We start from the raw sequence: 8,703 nt of genomic DNA on the forward strand, positions 1-8,703 counted from the left end.
AATCGCCTCCCCACAATTGTCAAGCAAACCCTATTCACACAATCACTGCACTTTTGCATTTCTATACCACCTTATGTACACATAGCTGCTTACTGAGGTGACATTGTGTGTATTTGATGAAGTGGCTGTAGTCTAAAAAAGCATTACTTTTTATAACATTGTATTTGAAGCAGTTCCTATTTCTGGAGGCTTGGAACTCTAAATCTAACTGAAAAATCAGCTTTCAAGGCAGGGGCTGAGCATAAGGTGAGATTCACAGTATACAGATGGTAGATTCATAACCCCACCCACCTCATCAGAATTCCACTAGGGAGCAATGTTATCTTGGGGGTGGGTGGGTGTTGGACCTCCATTCCCCACAGAAACCAACTTGTGTTACACCAGTGGGCCTCCCCGGCAATTTACACCCATCACTTCTGCCACTCCTCTTGGACTGTCTCAGCTCCCAATGGAACATGACCACCGTGGGACTCCCAATCAACAGCCTCGTCATATACTAAGAGGTCTTTCCTCAAGTTCAGGCGCCCAGGCTGGTCGCTCTGTGTACAGTATAGACATGGAGCCAGGAATTAGAGCTTGCCCTGTAATTGTCTTATGAGTGGAACTCCTACGTTTTCAGCTGGCAGACTGGATTGTAGGTAATGTTTTTGGTCTGAACATCAAAGTCATACAAGCATTTTGGCCTGAGAAGGCTATCACATTTGAACACAATGCACACCAATAAATTGCAGCCAGCGTTTTATTCCCTGGGTAGAAATATCCCCAAGCAGATATTCTCTGAATAGCTCCCACTGGTAGAAAGTGTGTGTGGGTGGGGGTGGTGTCATTTATTTATTTCTTCCCTCCTGTCAACCCACACCCACATGTAAGTGTGTGTGTGTGTGTGTGTGTGTGAGAGAGAGAGAGAGAGACAGAGAGAAAAGAGAGAAAGAAGAGGATAGAGGAGTGGCCAAAGATGACTACTTCTTTTGTTCAACCCACAAGAAAGAGCCCCTGGACCAAAAGCCTCCCTCTGGTGGAAGGACCATTCTTTGCACAGGAGGCTTTTGTTGTATTCAGTGATTGGTGTGCCTGGGAGTAGTGCAAAGTAAAGCAGGGCTGGAGCAGGAGATGATTTCACTTTAACTTGAATGAATTCCAGCACCCCCCTGTGACTGATTGTACTTTTGATTGCATATTGACTATAACTAGCTTAATGGCTTGGGAATCAAATAGTAAAAGCTAATGCGACCAACATTGGCAGTATTACCTTGGGGATCAAAGTGGCAATAATTCATCAGCTGATGTTCAAGCTTGTTCCCTTGTGGCTATTTCCTTATAAAGGGGGCACACTTTATTCTTGCATCAGATCTGTGTCTTAATTATGAAGCTCCATGCCACAGTGGTTAAACTGCAATACTGCAGCCACGACTCTACTCACAATAGGACTTTGATCAGGTAGCGGGCTCAAGGGTGACTCAATTTTCCATCCTTCCAAGGTCAGTAAAATGAGTACCCAGCTCATGGGGGTGGGGGGACAACAATGTGTAGCCTGCATAATTAATTTGTAAACTACCCAGAGAGTGATTTAAGTGCTATGGGGCAGTATATAGGCAGCCTACTTTGCTTTGATCTCATTGAGAATATTTAAATATGTTCAACTTCTGTGTTTTTGGGACCAAGTACGTAATTTAGAAATTTGGCCAAATTATATTTATTTGTTTTTATTTATTTTAAATATTTGTACCCCTGCTTTCTCCTTAAAAAGGACCCAAGCCAGCTTACATCACTTGAAAGACAATATTTAAAGCTGAAAACAATATAACAATGGATTACATCATTAAATGACAATATTAAAGCTAAAACAATGTTCAATGACTAAAAAGGAATAAACAAATACCACTTGGACTTCCATGATCTCCCTTCTGCAATTGTGAATTGGCAATGGGATTCTGGATGTAGAATTACAACTTAAAGGTTAGGGTAATTAGTAATAAAGTAAATAATAAATCACTTCATCAAAGTTTTCCATTTCATTAACTACAAGTGCGACTTGTCTGGCCTTCTAAGAGCTTGATCACATTGGTGCTAAAAAAAGGAAGAATAAAAATAAAATCCCAGCCACCTAGAGAAGGTATAGAAACTGAAAAGAAGGCTTTGTAGACTCAGCCAAGGAAAGGTGTGTGAGATGTGAGTCCCTTTAGGAACAGAATCCAAATATCCCAAGTCAGGAGGATGTTGGCCCGGAAGCCTGAAAAAGCACGTCATTGTAAGCCAGAATTCTTTAGAATTAGGGCCAGATGCGCAGTGGCTGATCGGTTCTGCTGCAAGACAAAGCAGCTAAACAGATCAGAAGGCTTGGGTCCATGGCTTGTTCAGCCTGATATCTGAGACTGGGAGGATCTGGTGGTCTGTTTTGTTTCTCTGTGACGAGGTTCGTCTTTGGCCGGGGGGGGTTGGGTAGTAAAGGCGGGAAACAAGCGTGGAGGCGAGTTCGAGTCTTGAGGAATAACAACTTTATTAGCATGAACACTTAATTCCACTGGATCAAACGGATCCTTCAGAACATCATCGGTCAACAGGGCATACTTCTTCGGTCTAACAACTGGCTGGCACACCTCCTCTTCTACCAAGGGGCCGGGCCAAACCGCTCGCGATCCGTCAGGGGTCTTAAAGGCGCACTCCTGACGGCGCAGATGGTCCCACAGCAGGGGTGGCGGGCCCAATCCCCCTCCGGGGGTTTCTGTTGGAACTCGGGGCCCGGGCGGATAACCCTCCGGCCCCCACCATGGTAGCCCACCGGGAAGACCGAGACCCTCCATTCTAAGGGTTCGTAAGTCCTACCGCGACCGCACGTTGTAGGAGGTTCAGGCAGCAGACCTCCTCCTCCCGGTAAGCTTTGAACGCCTGGGGTCCCGTCTGCTAGGCTCTTGGCATCCTTTAACCAATCTGTCTGCACCCCTCTCGTGGTGCATCTGCCCAACTCTCCTTCTCCCAGCCAACTCAACTCCCGCGCAAAATCTCCTTCCCCTTTCACCTCCTCCCACATGATCAAGTCCATCTCGGCTCCGCCCTCATCCACCAAGCACACTGCGGTAGGCCTCCTCTGTAGTTCTTCCTCACTCTCTATTTCTACTAGTATCCCTTCTGTACAGCCACTGGCGTCCTTTGGTCTTTCTTCTTCTGGGGACGGCACACTGGGTCCCACACCTTCACACGCCCCCCTCTCTGAGTGGGCCGTCCTCCAGGGAAGGTCCTCCTTCTCCCCTTCCTGTCGAGAGAATTAGTCGGCATTAGAGTGTGCCTTCCCCTTCCTATACTGTACCTGAAATGAGAATGGTTGTAGACTAAGATACCATCTGGTCAGACGGGCATTGGTATCCTTCATGCGATTAAGCCACTGCAATGGTGCATGGTCGGTCACTAGTATAAATGGAGCCCCTAACAAATAGTACCTCAGGGCGTGTACTGCCCACTTCACCGCCAATGCTTCTTTCTCGATTGTCGCATACTTTTGCTCCCGATTACTCAACTTTTTACTTAAGTACATTACCGGGTATTCCACCCCATCTCTCTTTTGAGACAATACCGCGCCAATTCCCCTGTCAGAAGCATCCGTTTGTACCCAGAAAGGTAACTTGAAGTCTGGAGCATACCTAGAGGGTAAGGTGGCCAAGATCTCCTTAAGCTGCCTGAACGCGTGTTGTTCGGCCGCACCCCACATAATGCCTTTCCCTTTCTGTTTCCGTGTCAAATCTGTGAGAGGGGCCGCCACCTCCGCAAAATTGGGCACAAATTGTCTGTAGTATCCGGCGAGCCCCAAAAATTGTTGGACTTCTCTCTTAGTTTTGGGCACCGTCCACGATACTACTTTGTCAACTTTATCGGACACCGGTTGTATCTGGCCACCCTCCACCTGAAACCCTAAGAATTGTACTCCTCTCCGCGCGATCTTGCACTTATCAGGATTTACTTTCAGCCCAGCTTTTTCAATCTCCCTGAGCACCCTTTTCAGGTGTTCTAGATGTTCTTCCCAAGACTTACTATAGATCAAGATATCATCGATGTAAGCCCCCGCGAAATCCCTAACTGGGGCTAAAACCTGATCCATCAGCCTTTGGAACGTCGCGGCGGCGCCATGCAACCCGAATGGCATTTTTTTGAACTGGAACAACCCCTGGGGCGTCACAAAAGATGTTTTCTCCTTGTCTTCCTCTCTTAAAGGGATCTGCCAATAACCTTTAGTAAGGTCAAGTGAGGTCAGATAGACTGACCCGCCCAATTTTTCCAATAGGTCATCCACTCGGGGCATGGGGTAAGCGTCAAATTTGGAAACTTCGTTCAATTGTCTAAAATCTACACACAGACGCATCTTCCCGTCAGACTTTGGCACCATCACCGGGTAGCTACGCCAAGGGCTCCGTGAGGGTTCTATAATGCCCAGCTGCAACATTTCCTCAACCTCCCTACTGATAGCCTCCCGAAGGTGGTACGGCCAGGTTCGGTTCCCGGATCTGGTAACAACCCCTGCTGGGGTGTGTATCTCATGTTGTATCAATTGAGTCTCACCGGGTACCCCTGAAAACAAATGCTGGAATTCGCCCTCTAGCTGCAATAAGTCCTGTTGTTGTGCCGCGGGTAAGGTCTCATCTATAGGTAACCGGCCCTCCAACCGCCCCCAAGAATCAACTTCTGGCCCAAACTCCTGCTCCTCTATTTCCCCCCACAAAGCCTCCCTTTCTTTCCACTCCTTAAGGAGGTTGACGTGAAAGATACCCTTCTTCTTAGTCTTGTCTGGCATATATATCTCATAGTCAACGTCTCCTATTTTTTGTACCACCTCATAAGGGCCTTGCCAAGTTGCGAACAACTTGGCTTGTTCAGAAGGCATCAACAACAAAACCTTTTGCCCTGGAGCGAACTCCCGCACTTTCACTCTTTGATCGTATCTCCTCTTTTGCCCGGCTTGGGCCTCACCAGGGTCGTCCCGCACCCCGTGTCTATGAGGGCTCTCTTTTTCATCCCATTCACCCAAGCGTCTATTTCCCATCGTTCCGAGGTCGGGCCCTTAGTTTCCACCGCGCGTGTTAATCGCCCCACCCACGAACAATCAATCCCGGGGCAATTTCTTTTCACGTGGCCCGGAACCCCGCAGGAATAACAGACGATCCTCCCCTCTTTGTTGTCCTTTCCTACCACTCCCGGGGTGTAGATGGGGCGACCGTCCTTGCCCTCTTTCCAGCCCGTGCCCGGCGCGTAAATCCTTTGGTCAACTGTAATAGGCCGGACGGGCTTGGGTGCGAACGGCTCGAAACCTTTCCCGCGCGCTCTAGCAGGTCCGCTCATCTCCGTGCCCGCCTTCGCAGTAAGGTTGGAAGTTGAAAGCGAAACTTCTCCTCCTTGTGGTCGTTGTCTCTCCGCCCAGGGGGCGGTCACTTCCTTGCTTGCTTCTTCCGTGTTGCTGAAGTCCTCCAGCAGCGTAATCGCCCTCTCTAGCGTTTTGGGATTATTCTTCTGCACCCAGTTTTTGGCATTGGTTCCTAAGGACTGTACGAGCTGTTCAAGCACAACTGCATCCACTAGCCTTTCACCATCGTTTTCGGCTGGTTTCAACCACCGCATCGCATTAGCCCTCATTCTCTGTGCAACCGTACGCGGGTGGGTTCCTGGTTTCCACTTCAACTCTCTCAGCCTCTTTCTATAGGTTTCCTCCGTTAGGTTCAGGGTGCTCAAAATAGCATTTTTCACAGCGTCATATCGCGTCGCCTCCTGAACTCCCAAGGTATCAACCACCTCCTGTAACAGGCCGGTGAGACACGGTATAAGCACCAGAGTCCACTGGTCTCGTGGCCACCCCGCGGCCGTGGCCACCCTCTCGAACGTGTGCAGGTACGCTTCAGGGTCATCCGTGGCGGTCATTTTCTGTATTCGGATTGGTGCCGGTCCCGCCACTAGGCTGCCCCTTACGCTAGCAAGATTCCTGCCGCCCCTCTCCTCTTCGCTCCCTCTCCCGCGCATCTGCCTGGCCATCAAGATTTGCTGCTCCGTTAGGTTTTCTATAAGTCGGGCTTGCCTCTCCATTGCTTCTCGTAACCGGTCCACTTCTTGGTTTCCCGCCAATTCCGTCCCCCCGGCCCCACGTTGGGCGCCACTGTGACGAGGTTCGTCTTTGGCCGGGGGGGGTTGGGTAGTAAAGGCGGGAAACAAGCGTGGAGGCGAGTTCGAGTCTTGAGGAATAACAACTTTATTAGCATGAACACTTAATTCCACTGGATCAAACGGATCCTTCAGAACATCATCGGTCAACAGGGCATACTTCTTCGGTCTAACAACTGGCTGGCACACCTCCTCTTCTACCAAGGGGCCGGGCCAAACCGCTCGCGATCCGTCAGGGGTCTTAAAGGCGCACTCCTGACGGCGCAGATGGTCCCACAGCAGGGGTGGCGGGCCCAATCCCCCTCCGGGGGTTTCTGTTGGAACTCGGGGCCCGGGCGGATAACCCTCCGGCCCCCACCATGGTAGCCCACCGGGAAGACCGAGACCCTCCATTCTAAGGGTTCGTAAGTCCTACCGCGACCGCACGTTGTAGGAGGTTCAGGCAGCAGACCTCCTCCTCCCGGTAAGCTTTGAACGCCTGGGGTCCCGTCTGCTAGGCTCTTGGCATCCTTTAACCAATCTGTCTGCACCCCTCTCGTGGTGCATCTGCCCAACTCTCCTTCTCCCAGCCAACTCAACTCCCGCGCAAAATCTCCTTCCCCTTTCACCTCCTCCCACATGATCAAGTCCATCTCGGCTCCGCCCTCATCCACCAAGCACACTGCGGTAGGCCTCCTCTGTAGTTCTTCCTCACTCTCTATTTCTACTAGTATCCCTTCTGTACAGCCACTGGCGTCCTTTGGTCTTTCTTCTTCTGGGGACGGCACACTGGGTCCCACACCTTCACATTCTCCCTCCAACAAGCCAGGGACATAATCCATGGTTTGATCTTGGCTTGGTTATCTCACTTCTTCAAGAGGGGGAAAGCTAAAGTGCTTACTCGTCAGGGCCTTACAAATCATGCCAAAAAAAAAAAAAAAACACACACACAAACCCAAATCACAGACCAAGGGCAGGAATGGAATTGAGGAGGGGAAAATTACAAGGCTACAGTTCGATAATTTTGGCAGAAAAGTTTGGTGACTTAGATACCTGGCTATGGATCTGGAGGTTGGGAGTTGGATTCCCCCCATGGTGCATCCCCAAAGAAGCCATCCTGCGTGGCCTTGGGCAAACTGCACAGTCCCAGGACAGTACTCTTTGCCTAGAAAACACTGAACAAGGGTTGTCATAAGTCATAAACTGACTTGGCTGCAATAATAATTATTTTTCCAGCTGAGCAACAGAGCACATGTGGGAAGCCCTAGCTGAAATCCCTGTCACCTCTAGGGTGAGGAGAAAAAGAATCCTGCCTGAAAATCCTGGTGAGCCACCAGCATTCAGAACCAAGGGTAGTTGACCCAACAGCCTGACTCTCTCCATATAAGGCAACTTCCTACTAAGGGAAACACCTTAGATGGCATTCTCTTCCACTCCTCCTGTCTGTTTCAGTCTCCTCTTTCTCGCTCCACAGAGCTCTGCTAGAGTTGCTTAAACATTTGATTTACACTACCAGAGAAGAGCAAAGCCCAGTTTATAAGCCCTTGCCTTCCTCTGTCATACTTTGGATTGGGAGGGAAGTATGTTGGGGGGAATTGTTGCATTCACGATTGCTTCAATAAAGGCTATTCTCTGCTAAGAGGTTTCCCCATTCTTTGAGTGCTCTCTCTCTCTCTCTCTCTCTCTCTCTGCTCTCAAGAGAAATCTCCCAGCTTTGAGTTCTCAGTAGGGTAGCAAGGAATTATTGTTTCTCCCACTCCGGAATCCAAGCTGTGCCACATTACTCCAGGTTGCTAGGTGACCATCTTCATGCCGGTATTCTTCAAGACTGAATAGGACCATTTCAATTCCCAATAAGTGAAATTCTTTCAGGTTCACACATAGAGGCCCCCCTTTCCCTTGGACTTCTCTTTTGTGGAGAACGGATTATCCTCAGCCTCCTTCCCAACAGCATGAAAAACAGTTTGAAACCCCCCCCCCCCTTTTACAACAAAATCATCTAAAAATCCAAGAAGAATCAAGGGCATGGAAACATGAGCAAAGATTAATTGTCAGCATGACCAGAGCTGATTGCATTTAAGTTGCTGCTTTTCTGTAGATCACTGCATTAGTTTGAGATTAATTGTGGTTACTTCAGTGGAAAAAAAACACCCTCTTTCTTGGGATCAAGAAAAAAAAAGAAAGAAAGCTAAGAGGTTGCATTAAGTTGAGGATGAACTTTGGATCTATCATACTAGTTTGTTTTCTTTAGCTAGAGTTTATTAACTGCCCTGATGTATTTTTTAAACTAACAACTCACTGCTGTAGCAAAGTTGTTGTACTGCAATATACTGTATATCATTTTTCTGATAAAAGGCCTGAGGAGATACGCTGTCCATGATGAGAGAGGGCAAAGAAATTAAATAATCACAGTTTGCAAGCTGTTAATTTTCATCCCCACCCCCCAGCAGAGTGTATAAGAGGTGTCAGATTTGCTTATACTGTACATTTATTTATTTATAGGTTGCCTCTTCAGGTACAGAGGCACAATCAAACAATGCCTGAAATCCTGTTGCCGCAGCTTACACCATATAAGGCTGATTAACGTGA

The sequence above is a fragment of the Pogona vitticeps genome, chromosome 2, assembly GCF_051106095.1.
Source record: "Pogona vitticeps strain Pit_001003342236 chromosome 2, PviZW2.1, whole genome shotgun sequence".
Classification (NCBI taxonomy): Eukaryota; Metazoa; Chordata; class Lepidosauria; order Squamata; family Agamidae; genus Pogona; species Pogona vitticeps.